Source organism: Hippopotamus amphibius, chromosome 4 (assembly GCF_030028045.1).
Source record: "Hippopotamus amphibius kiboko isolate mHipAmp2 chromosome 4, mHipAmp2.hap2, whole genome shotgun sequence".
Classification (NCBI taxonomy): Eukaryota; Metazoa; Chordata; class Mammalia; order Artiodactyla; family Hippopotamidae; genus Hippopotamus; species Hippopotamus amphibius.
Genome location: NC_080189.1, coordinates 18220461 through 18234008, shown reverse-complemented (window position 1 = coordinate 18234008; position 13548 = coordinate 18220461).

The following is a 13548-nucleotide window of genomic DNA, read 5'->3' as shown; positions in this document are numbered from 1 at the left end:
CTGGAGCCTTGTCCCCAGAAGACCTTCACTGCATCTGGAAATCTGACCTGACCAGCTCAAAGGGGGTAATCTAATCCTGGTCACATTTTCAGTGAGTTCTCAAGTATCAGCAGCCTTCCTGATACATGCCCAGGGCTGACTTTTTCCGCATGGGCTAGCCCCAGCCAGCCGACCATTTCAGAGCAAGACCAGAGCTCCTGGGGGTGGGGCTTGACTGTAACCTATTGAAAACATGGTGGGCAGCTGGGCCCTGCCGGGCGTTCGCTACACCACTGTTAGTTACAGACCAGGCAAGCCCTGGCGGGTATGCCTGTTAGGGGTCCAAGAAGTGGGCTCAGTGCCATCTTCTAGGGTGTGTAAACAGAGCACAAGGGAGAGTCCAGCTTCCACCCACCGGAGCTACAGGGCTTTGGGTCGAGACAGGTGGCGAAGCAGAACTGTCTGAGGGTGGGGCCCAGGAATCTGAATTTTGCACAAGATCCCCAGGTGATTCTGAAATGCTCTCAAGTTGGAGCATGACGGAGTGTGTTAAGGTAACCATGCTGTCTAAGGCTGTCCATGCTGTTGGCCCCTCCCTCCTGGCTGAAGTGCAGTGTTCCTCCCCTCCCCTGGTGAAGGGCTGCCCTGAGATGGCCCAGGGCCACCCTGCAGGCTGGGACCTGAGCTGTGGCCCACTAACCTCCCTCCACCATCAAACCAACCCCTGTGGGCTGCTGCTGCTGCTGTGGCCTGGTGTTTCAGGCCATCAAGGTGGGAGCGGCTCTGACATTTATATTTCACTCTCCTGATTTGGAATCTCCTTATCACCGCCAGACCCTTGCCCGTCCCTCCTTGCCTCCTGCTTCTGCTGCTGGAGGCTGCATCTCCCTTTTCTTTTGCAGCCAGCACACGCCTGTCATGGAGAGAGACGAGGGCGAAAGTGGCCATGATATCGTATCTCTTGCCTGTGTCATGAGCTGTGAGGCTTGTCTAGATCAGGGGCTCTATTATCAATATTAGCAGGCTGAGGGCCAAGTGCCATGTATGACTCCCTTCTCCAGTATTGGCTTAGGAAGAGGGAGATTAGAAAGGAACCTAAGAATTCTCTCTGTCCTGTCCTTTCTCCTTCCCGCCTCTGCTTTCCTTCTGATCCTCCCCTCCCCATCACCTCACTGCATCCTGGACCTGATGTGAATCTGGAACATACATGTGACAAAAGTTCCATTGGCCAAGAGCACAAGCAGCTTTGTCTCCTATCCCCAGGCTGGCCTTGTGTCCTTAAGAGCCAAGCCCCCTTCCTTATACCTGGAAGCTGGTGGAGGGATTTGGCACTGTCGGGTTCTTAATTTAGTGTGCTTGACACTCCATAGACAATAATTGTTATCCTGAAGGGCAAACACAGCCATTCCAGAAAATCTAAACTGACGAGAGGAAGACAGGAATCGGCCAGATGAGCCGTTCCTCCCGTGGGCCTGGACAGCTAGATAAATTTCTTACTTTTAGCACACTATTTCTTCTGCTGATCGGGTCTAGTAGACGGCTGGATTTCATTGTGCTTTTAGCACACTGAGTACCTGCTGCATCCTCTGCTCTGGCAGGGGCTTCTAATGCTGGCTTCGTTCAGTGATTAGGATCACCTGGGGAGCTTGAATAAAGCACTGTTTCTTCCTCGTTGAGACTCCAGTTCAGCCAGCCTGGAATGCGGTCCTGGCACCTGCATTTTTCATTGTGATGAGTTTGGGAACCACAACCCTACACCATGGTCAGTGCCGTGGGGATACAAAAGGATTATGACCCCACTATTGCCTTCAAGCAGCTTGTGGTCTAGTTAGGGATGGGCATTTTAGACACTGCAGCATTATGTTTTATCAATGAGAATAACATAGAGCCCATGCTGGAAAGATGGTGGAGGGAGTAGGATCTAGGTGGGTCTTTCCACAGTGTGTGTGTGTGTGTGTGTGTGTGTGTGTGTGTGTGTGTGTGTGTGTATAGCTGTGAATTTCACTTATTTTCCTGCATCTTAATCAGTCCATTGTTTTGCTAAGGACTGGAGGTTAGCATGCGGGCTCGGAAGTCCATTGAGCTAGGAGACTTATCTAATCCAAATGCCTGGGTTTACAGTCAAAGACACTGAATTCCAGAAAGACGACATGACCTGCCAGAGGTCACTCAGCGAGCTCCTGGCAGAGCTAGAGGAGGACCTCGGGCTCAAGCTAGATTCACAGCATCTGGGGTCTTGGGAGAGATGAGCACTGCCCACCACAAGCAACTTCCTCTCAGGAAGGAGCAGAGTAGAGAGCTTTGTCACAGAACCCGCTTCTGAAAGTCTCACCAACCCTGCTCAGCGGGTTCCACAGCACTCTCATACTTGGTGGCTTCTGTCCACCTCTGCCTTGTGTAGCTGTTGAGTTGAGGAAATTCACAGGAAGGGCTTTCGGACTTGGGTTAGAGCCAGATTTGCCACCTGCAATGATTGCTAAGTGCATCTCACACTGGGGTTCTAGAGCCATCCCAAGGGCACTGGGGTCCAGGACCTACCAGACTGGAAGGGTACCCGTCTCTGACCTGTAGTTCTCCTGTTTTGGGAAAATCTAAATACTCACAGCAACATCAAAACAGAAAGAGCCCACATTCGGATCAGCCATCAGTAGAACTTCTGGGGGACAGAGAGAAGCTAGAAGGAAAAGCAGTCTCAGGGATGAGGAACGGAGCAGGAGTGGAGAGCGTGGAAAAGAACAAGCACAATTATTTCTGGAAGCTGAAATGACTGTTACCCTTCTGTCTTTGGTGAAAGGGGAGACAGGGCTAGGAGATGGGCTTTCTCTTTTGAAGCTTTTTCTATATAGGCTGGGGTTCTTTTCATCACCTCCTCTACCAATCTGCTGTGCTCTTGAGTGATGTGACCCAAAAAAATTACACCAAGGCAATATACTCTAGGGAGGGCTCTGCTGTCCCTTATATTTCTGTTGGATATGGACTTTACATTTTTCACTTTTGTAACATATAGTGGTGTAATTAACATCTCACCAGGTTCAGGGGATAAAAAGAATTGGTCTAGCTGTAAAAATCAAGGACACACACAGAGACACACACAAATCAAAGACAAGGAAAGCAAAAGGGCATCTCCATGAACTAACTAGAGGATACTTTCTCCTCTTGGTGTATGCAGAGGGGCAGTATTGCTGACAAGGCTATCTGTGAATTACGCCCCCCACTTCCTGACATATTGCCTGCTTTGAGCTCGCAGAAAGAGGTCTGCAAGGACTTACCTAGCTCTCTCCCTTCAAATAAAAAATTTTTGCAGCTGGAGACACCAGAAGGCAGCCAATTCTGTCAGGAAATTCTGAGGACCCCTAATCAGGAGCCCAGAGGACCCAACATCTAGCCAACAAGGCTGCTTTGAACTTGTGGATGAAGTAACTGGGTTTCTGCCGTACCAGGAACTATGTGTCCACTCAGTGCCCCTTCCAGAGCTGGTTTCTTTCTCATTGTCTCAGTCTAGAATTTCTGCCTACTTCGCTTACCTACCAGTCCTGTCTCAGGGACTCTGAGGAGCTCTTAGTGCTTCTCAGGGTCCGGTGTACCTGTGCCTGAATCCAAACCCTCTGGCTAGTTCTCTGGGCTCTTATACCCTGTTGACAATCTAGGTGGTTCTAGCACAGTTTAGGGAAGCCATTTAGCATCTGTGGTAGGCTGAGTGATGGCCCCCAAAGGTGTCCATCGCCTAATGCCTGCCCTTCTGAATGAACAGGTTGAATTTCATGGCAAAGGGAACTTCACAGATATAATGAAGGATTACAGATTTTAAAATGCAGAGTATTTTAAATGTGTATAATTGGACCCAGGTGAGCCCAATTGTACTAATCAAACTCCCAGTTCTCTGGGTTCATCACCCCTCTCCCAAATGTATCAACATTTCTCCTAGTGCCTCATGTTCTTCTAACCCAGTACCTTTCTGTTGTTGCTGAAGCTGGGCAAGGATTACTGTGAGAGGAACCACTTCTGATAATAGCTGCTGTTTTCATGAGCGCGTATCATGGTCCATTAGCTTTACAAGCATCACTTCATTTTCTATACACGATCACTATGAAAGTGAGTTGTGACTGCCATCATTTTACAGATGGGGACACGTATATTAAAGCTCAGAGAGGTTAAGGGACTGGCCCCAGTTTGTACGTTTGTTAAGTAGCTGGGATTCAAACCCAAGATTGTTTGATTTCAAGGCCTATGTTTTTGACGACAGGATCTACTTCCTCCCACAGTTAGGAATGTTTTGTCCCTTGGATTTATCTTTGCTAATTGTTTTCTTTTTGGAAAGGGGAGTGTCCTGATTTCAAACTGATGATCACCGTTTCTTTGATCTCCTCCCCTGAGGTGAAGCTTAATTTCCCTCCTTCTGCCTGGGTCTGGGCCTGGTGACTTGCTTGTAACAAACAGAATAAAGTGCACGTGGCCATGTGTGACTCAGCAACTAGGTCATGAAAGGCACTGGGGCTTCTCGCCTTCTCTCTTTCCTTGGATGGCTCGCTGACTCTGAGGAAAGCAGGTTGCTGGGTTGTGAGCTGCTGTCTGGAGAGCGCCACGTGGCGAGGAACTGAGGCCTCCAGCCAACAGCCAGGGAGAAACCAAGACCTGCCAGCAACCCCGTGACCGAGCTTGGAGGGGCTCCTCCAGCTCCAGATCGCCACGGCCTCAGTCTGCAGTGGCGGCAACCTGCCAGGAGACATGCCAAGCCAGAACCCCCAGCTGAGCTGCGCCCAGATTCCTGACCCGTGGAAACTACGAGATAATTAATGTTTATTGCTTTAAGCTGCAAAGTTTTGGAGGCACTTTATGCAGCAAGAGATAACCAACAGAGGGAGCATGCCTGTCCTCTCTCTGCGACAGAGCCTCAGAATTAAACTCTTTCGTGAGTCACAGATATTAGAACTGAAAGCAACTTTGGAGATCAGGTGGTTCAACCCGCTGGTGTCTGCAGTAAGACAGACACAGTCATGTTTACTTCACCAGGTGTTTGTGAGAATTAAGTGAAGAGACAGGAGCAGTATGTCCAGTTTTTGAACTGAGTGAACATTCAGTGAAATCCCACCCCCACCCCCCTTGGTGAGGACCTTGAGGCTGCAGAGCTGAGTCCTAAAAGCAATTCCCCAGAGTGTCCAGCTCAGTGTCCCCTGTCCTCCTACCCCTTTCCCCACCACTTCTCTGCCTCTTCCTCATCCATCAAATGGAGTAAAGGCACCAATAAGCGATGTCGGTGATGTTTGAGGGGTGTGAGCCAAACATGTGGGGAGGTGTGGATGGAGCAGCCGACCAGGGGCTGTGTTGTGCTGAGGACATTGCATTTGGTCCCCAAAAGCCAAAGGAGTTGCTGGAAATTTTCAAGGCCGTTGTGATGGGTGGAAGCCTGAAGTTAAGGGAGGTGATGCTGGCAGTCGGGATGGAATGGAGGGGGAGGGACTGGCAGCCGGGACACTGATGGCGAGGACAGGGAGGCAGCCCAGGTCCAGCCCAACCCTGTGCTGGTTTGTCACCCCAGCATCTGGCACAGCCACCTTGCACAAAGCAGGCGATTAATAAATGTGTGTTGTCCTGGCTGTGAGTCATTCTGCTGCCCTGCCTCCACTACGCTTCCTCCCTCAGGTTCCAGGTGCTATTGCTACCCGGTCTTCAAACTGTGGCTCAGATACACCATATCCAGGCACAGCATCAGTGGCATGGATTTCTCAGAGCCACAGAGGGATTCATCTTGGACTCTCTGCACCAGCCGGTTTCTCATCAATCTACCTCTGCCAGGAGCGGCAGGAGCTCCGAGTCTCGAACAGACCCAGCTTGCCCACCTGGGTTTTATCTCCACTTTACACTCTGATTCTACCCTGCCCTTTGTAGTTCATTGACCTTCACCCCGGTGAGCACTTGGGTGTGGGGTACTTGGGGGGAAGGGTGGGCAGAGGGGTGGGGCTTTGCTTCCTTGAAATGGCATCCTTTAACATTGTAAAAAGCCTTTCATATCAAATGTCTCAGTGTGCGAAGTCAGGTGTTTGCAACTGTCTTAAAGTAGGAGCTGCCGAGAGCACAGAGGAGTCAGTACATTACCCAAGCCTCACAGGGGTGGGCAGCTGGGCTGCAGGTAGCCTGGCTGGGAAGAGCCATGTCTGAGGCGAGCCTGGGCCACGAATGGCTTTGGCTGTCCACGGCCCAGTCGCTGTCCTGCAGGATGACATTCTTCTGTGCCTGAAGATTTTACTCTGGGCTCTCGGTGGCCCAGTCCCTCTGCAGTGGGCTTGCATCTTACGTGTGCTTCAAAGTCATCAGATAAGGTAAAAGTCTCAGATTCAAAACTGACTTGGAAAACCCTCTGATGTTACCATAAAACTATTATGTGTGTAAAATTCTGGGCCAAATTATGTGGCATGAATGTCTAACGTAAAGTCCGGCATATAGAATATAGGAACAAGTACATACGAAAATTCATGATATTTTACCCGTAGCCTCCCCCAAAGAGAATGATTTTGCAACACAGGAATCACGCTGTCAGGGAGACCAACTATCCCAGCTGCCTAGAACTGTCCTGGTTTTTGTGCTGTAAGTTCCATGTCTCAGGAAACAGTTGGTCAGCCTACGTCAGCACTGAGAGCCACTCACATTGTAAGAGGCCTGCGGGAACTGAGGCCGATGGTGGGCTTTGGGTGTCCCTGATGGGCCGGACGACAAATCGGCCTGCAATTCCTTCTCTTTCTCTCTCCATCCTCCTACCCACAGTGCATGTAATTGAATTTGCACCACCTATAGAAAATACCCTCAATCTCTTTGTTCTATTGGAAAAGCAGCAAAAATACAGGCTTTTCTAAGGCTGAGTCCTTGACATCACTTGCCTAGCAGCAAGTTAGTGTGTATGTGCAGGTGCGTGTGCATGTGTGTCTAGGTCTGTGATAGGTGTGTGTATGTGTGACTGAGTGGGGAGGGGTGTAGATGTGTGTGAGTGTGTATAGTGGTGTGTGGAGGCGTGTGTGTGTGTGTGTCTGTGTGGAAGGGCAGAACGTGGTAAACCAAGCAGCAGCTTCTGGCAGGTGTCACGGATTCCCTTGCTTGCGAGGTCCATTCTACCAGTTGCTGATGAATGTAGCAGACACTTCCCAGCTGGGGTTGCTCCTTGAGTGGGGACGTCCAGCGGCAGCAGTCAGCCAGTGCTGGGCCATGTCTCCCTGTCAGATCTTGGATGAGGCAGGGAACAGGTGACTGACAGCCACTCCCCGTGTTCACGCTCAACTTGGCGGTGGTATCAGTGGTCTCTCGTCAAACCCACTCCTTTTCCTTTGTGTCGGAGTTGCCTGGACAGAAGGCCACTTGGAAGGTTTCTTCTCCCTCCTTCCCTATCTGGAGTTGTCTAGAAACAACTGGCTGATGGCAAGAGGGTTTTGGCAGGGGAGCGACATCTAGTTCTGCCAAAGGGCTTTGAGGGCTGGGATGAAGCCACTGCCCTGTCTGCAGAGGGGTACTGAAGTGAACGAACTCATGCATTGTTCCTTCTCTGATCTCCCAACAGCTAATGAAGGGGCTTTAAGCAATGCAAGGAATCAGGAGTCTCCCAGGGGCCTAACCGTGGGTGAGATGGGACCAGTGCGGTAGCCAGGGACAGGGACGAGTGAGACAGTCAGCCCTGAGACTGCCCACCACGCAGCTAATGTGTCCCCTGGAAGAAGACAGGAGGACGCTGCAGCCAGATTCCGCACAGGCCCAGAGCCTGCACGCCAGCCCCTCTTCTCTTTCCCGGAGAAATGGCCTCTGGGAAAGCCCCTGGGGTCTGCATTCTCACACCAGGGGTGTTAGCGGGCTGGCGATCGAATGAGTGTGTGTATTCTGTTTTTGGCTGGTTTATGTGTAATTAGGCATTTTCTCATTATCTTGAGAAATACAGGAGAAGCATCTAAAAGCCTTCTTCTGTACATGGATCTACAGGAGGCTAAGACCAGGGGTGGGGGTGGGGGAGGGCATTCATGGAGGAAGGGAGACAGGCTGAGGGTACCAGCAGAGGAACGGGCTTCACGGCCACATTTGTTTCTGGCATCAGGACACAAGGAAACAGTGGGGATGACTCTAGCTTCGTGCTCTATGTTATGTTTTGGGCCATCTCGAGCCTCAGCTGGGGTTAGGTGGCCTCTGCAAAGCACTGCGCTTGCATTTCCAAGTTTCCCTGTGTCTCTCCATTTCACCATGTCCCGCAAAACGTGCCCAGAGAACTGCACAGGCCCAGCAGCTCCCTGGGAGCATCTCATCTCGGACTCTAATTAGATGAGGGTTTGTCAGTTTACTTGCTGACTGCCTGTCTGCTTTCTACACTGAAGTCCAGGGAGAGAAGGACGACAGCAGTTGTGCTCAGCGTTGTAACTCCAGGACCTAGCACAATGCCTGGCTTAACGTATGTGTGTTGTAAATATTTACTGAATGAATAATTGTTCTTTCCCATGAGGTTCTGTTGGGGAGGCTGACAGAGATTCCTGAACACTTGTGCCCACGTGCGAGTGAATATGAAACAGAAGACACAAGAATACCTATTTTACTTTTGGAGAGTATGTATTGTATCCGGTGATGTTTTCCCAGTCTCCCTTGGTCTCTGTTAATGAGCTTAGAATAGGAGATAGAAGAGTCTGGCAGCTGTTTGCCCTTCAATCCTTTTAAATGAGACGCAAAAGGAGGTGGTTCTCGGGACAGAGGAGGAGGGAACTCTCTGTGGCAGGGCTTTGGCATGTGGAGAGCAGGTTGGCCCCGGTGACATCCTTCCAGGCTCATTAAGGATAACTTACTTCCAGGCTCTGTGGCCGTCCCTTCTGAAGGAGAAGTGTGGCAGACAGACTAACATCTGTTGAATTCAGAGGCCTCCGAATTAAGCAGGCGAGCAGAGGCTCTGTGATGCGGGGGAAGGAGCGAGGCCGGCAGAGGCAGCTCCCCGTCCCAGTTAACTTGCCAATGAAACCCTGCCCCACCCAGCGGGAGACAGAACCCATCTCACTGACCTCCTCGAATCCTGGCCACAGACAGACCTCGGTCATTAGCAGTGCTCGCAGGCCCTGCTGTCGGTGTCTCGCTCTCTGCTGGCCCCTGAAGGGCTCTCTCGGCCTCGTTGGCTGCCTGGTGTCATGGGTCACCGTTTCTAGGCAAGTTGTGCCAAAGAATGTCATTTCACGCTGTCTGCGGTGGTCACTGAAGGCCCATCTAGCGGTGGAATAAGTTTAAATTTGAGCCCTGTAAGCCAAAACGTCCCTCTCATCCCTTAAATAGAAAACAGGCAAATCACCCATGATTAATGGCCCTCCTCCTGCTCTAATGCAGGGATTCCTGGGGATGGAGATGCCTGTGCTGACAAGCGAGGCACCAAATTGGTGCTTTTTCCAGCGTGGCTTTGTCTTTGTGCTAAAACAGTGTCAAACTGTACATTTTAGTAGTAATGAGGCACTGATGTGGTTTCTGAGCCCTCATTGGGGATGGATGATTAGACAAAACCATGATTTGGGATGTTTTCTCACTGGGCGAGGTTGTGCCCCTGTCAGGGCTGGATTAGGTACTTATGGAGGGTCTGTGATTCATATGTCTATATGTATATATATACCAGAAGAATTGGATCAGGATATGCTGAGCTCAGGGGAGATGTGAGAAGCAAGAAGGAACAGGAGCTGATGGTTTTGAGCCTGTGAAGGTCCAGACATCGTCTGAGTGCTTTATGAAGACTGCCTTCATTTAGTCTGTGACTGTTCCTGGCCTTCTGCGAGCCCTGCCTCTGTCTGCCTGGCATGGGTGCAGGAGGCAGAGTCTGACCAGAAAATGAGGTTTAAGATGTTTGGAGTGTCAGCGATTGGAACTCCAGAAGTCAGAACTCAATGTGGCAACTCGGCCATGACGCTTACCAGTCACACAGGCGCTCCCTGGCTTGTGGTCACTGACTCTGCAGCTGGGTTGCTGCTCCAGCGGGAGGAAAGACACCTGGTGTTTCTTTTCCCTCAGAGCAGCTGTTCGCAAACTAGCCAGCATCAGAACCACAGATGACCTGGCCCAAGACCCCAAGTTTCTGATCCACAGGGCTGGGGGTGGGACTGAGAATTTGCATTTCTAACAAGGGGCCGCACTCAGGGCCTCTGCTCTGAAGCACTGTGAGGGGGAGGCCCAGCTCAACCCTCGCCAAGGGCCGGGTTTTCTGGGGAGGGGTTGCCCCTCGCCAGGGCTGGATGGTGGAGTCCTTCAGGCCGTCCCTCCCCTCCCACTGCCCCTTTTTACTGAACAGGCTGCGGAGGTCAGGGACAACAGTGGATAATCTCCTCCTTCTGATGTTTTAGAATTCAATCCTCTCAGCCCTTTGTAAAGCCTTTTTATTTCTCTTTTATTAAAATAAAAAGGATCCTGGTGTCCTTGAAGACAGGTGCCCTTTTAGCTTTGGTTTGGGGGGGCTTCTAGTTGCCTATAAAGCAAGCATCTTAGGGAGCCTGGTCTCTTGTGTGTCTGGTAGGGGAGCCAGCGAACAGTCACTCTGCTCCCAAAGGTCAGGCCAAGACCCCAGTGTTGGGAGCACCAGGTCCCCTGACCACTGTTTTCCTGATACCAAATGTTCTACATCAGCACCCGGAGAGAGGCTAACGGAGGTCAGCGCTAGACTCAGGGAGGCTCTTGGCAAATATAAATTTAATAGATGGATGGAGTAAGGGAGGCAGCGGGCGGGTGTGTGTGTGTGTGTGCTGGGGTGGGGGTGGCTCCTAGTCTCACGTCTGGGAGGAAACTCTCTTCTGTAGCAACAAACTTATTTCCAAGTCCTAGAGTCACAAATTGGCCCTACTGGACGGAGGGGTGAAGGTCACTGTTAAGGGCAGGGGCTCCACCCTTCCAAGTCTGCTTTGTAAACAGGGCATAAGGAAAGCCCCTACTTGGAAGGGAGGGGACCCCTTGAATGTTTAGCCCCAGGCCCGGCACGAGGCAGCGTGTCCTAACTGGTGGCCGCTCCTCTTGTGGGTTTACGGCTCTAAACAGGCTTCTTCCGTTGGGGCGTCAGATGTACTTGGGAACGGGGTCTTCCTGTTCTTAGCTCCGAACAGGACCGAGGCAGACGCAGCAGCAGGTTTTGATTATTAACTGGAATGAGAGCAGGCACACGGGGCTGCCAAGACTCCAAGTGAGCTTGAGTCTGAAGTCTCTGTGCAAATCACCCGCCCTGCCGCTCCCTCTCCCCAGGGGTGGGGGAACCGACCCCGCCTTTACTGAGCGGGAAGATGCGGTGGGAATCTGACCCCACGCCCACCCCTCCCCTCCCGTCCTGCCTCACCTCAGGCTGCGCGATGCCTTGGGGGCGAGCGCCCATTGCTCTGTTGGTTTTTCCTTGGTGGCACGTGGGAGAAAAGCCATGTGAGGTCGTGATGGGCCATCTCCAGCCGGCCTCGCCAGCCACTACCCACATCCTCCACCCGGTACCCACTAAAGAACAGAGGGACCCCGGAGATGCCAGAGGCCTGGTGGCTCCTGCGGTTCTGATTTGCCATTTGACAACTTTCTGCTCTAGGTATTCCCCGTCTCAGGTGGCCGCTTCTTAGGCCACCGCTCTGCAGTCTGATCCTTCTCTCAGATTCCATGTCAATGAGCTTCATTTCAAAATGGACCCTCTTGTCTCAGTCCTTCAGGTCCTATTCTGCAGTCTTTTCCTTCATTCATTGATGCCTTCATTCATTCAGCAGTAATTACTGAGTGCTTCTTCTCAGTGCTTACTGACCTACTGACCAAGCCTGTGTGATGAAGAAGCCAGGACCTACGTGTTGGGCCTGCCAGGCACAGAGCTGGTGGTGACAAACTGGGTCTCTGGCTCTCAGGGTCCCAGTGCCTCAGGCCTTGATGGCAGTGGCCCAGGGGCTCTGCCTGGCTGCAGGCGGTGGAGGGGTAAGGCAAGGCAAAGGGGGAGGCCGTGACCGTGACCATCTCTGTCAAGAAGGAAATGTACGCTCGGCAGCTTCTCTCTGGGCATCGCCTATTGGACTGGGAGACTTGTTTCTCTGAAACAAAATTACCTGAATCGTTTTCTGTGCAGGGAATGGCAACAACAGCTCTGGGAGTGAGTCTCCCAGGCGTGTGGGCAGATGTGAAAGAGGACTGGAGCCTTGGAGACCAAGTCTCTACGGACCCTCCAGGCTCTGCTGGGCTTTGTCCAAGGTTGGCCAGATGCCCAGCCAGAGGAAGTCGGGAAGTGCTTTCTTTAGTCTTGTTTCCAGAGGGTCAGCATGGGCATTTGAGGACCTCCTGGGGGGTGTGGGGGGGCCCTCTCAAACCTGAGGCCTCAGATATTTTGATACAGAGCTGAGTCCCCCTCCCCATCCCACGCTACTGAGAATCACTTTGTGTAAAGGGATGTCTTTCACAGGGGTGTGATGTGTTGTGAATGACGTGGGGGTGCAGGAAAGGGAGAGAAACACTGCCTGCCTGCTTTCATTCATTCATTCACCTCCAAAGCACTTATTGAGCCCCTGCTAGGTGTCTGGCACTCTTTTGCACACTGGAGTATTGACTTGAGAGGCTGAGAGGAAGCGTGTGCTGGCATCCTTGGGAAGCTTGCCATCAAGGTGAGCCTGTAAGAGCCCGGTTGGAGGGAAAAAGAAGCTGACAACCCTTCTGTTAACTTTGGAAGTTGTCACTATCTCTCTGGGGACTCCATTCCCATGACGCACATCCAGGGAAGCTGGAGGCCTCAAAGAGGTCTCCCCAAACGGTATTGGTATTGATGACCTCCTCATGGTCTAGGGTCTTATGCCCCTAGCCTTATGAACTCGAAACCTGATTCAGTCAGCACCACGAGAGCAGATCCAGTGCTTGGGAAAGACTTGCTCTAACCAAACACATCACCTAGTGAATCAAATCAGAATGCCGGCTTCTTGATTTATACTGAAAAACACAACTGTCAGGCAGGTAAAATACATTGTAATGGCCTGTATGTGTCTGTTTGTATAGAACAATCTTCAAGCCAGTTGTCAATAGATTGGTGAGTTTGAAATCAAAACAAAGGGATCTAGTTAGATGGTTTTGCTATTTAATAGCCTTAAATTGTGAAAGCCTGCTCAATCATAGTTATATATAAAATATCAATATATGGTCACAGGCTCTGATGAACTTGAAATAGGGAGAGCATCACTCTTGAACGCACCTTGGGTGGGAGTTGCCAAGTGCATTTCTGATGGCATGTTCTTGCTTCATCTATGTTATGCCTTCAGCCCAGTCTTATAGGTTTGGGAGCCATTCTATCTCTTTAAGGAGACTTTGTCTCTCTTCATCATGGTCCTTCTTGCATAGGACTAATGGTTTAACAGGACAACCTTATATCCTTTGGAACTTTTTTGTTGTCTACCTGTACTTCCAAACAAGAAAAAATCACATGCCATCCTCAAGCACAAAGACCAGCCCATTGATCACTGATTTTATTTATTTATTTATATAAATTTATTTATTCATTTATTTATTGGCTGTGTTGGGTCTTTGTTGCTGTGTGTGGGCTTTCTCTAGTTGCTGTGAGTGGGGGCTACTCTTCGTTGTGGTGCACAGCCTTTTCATTGC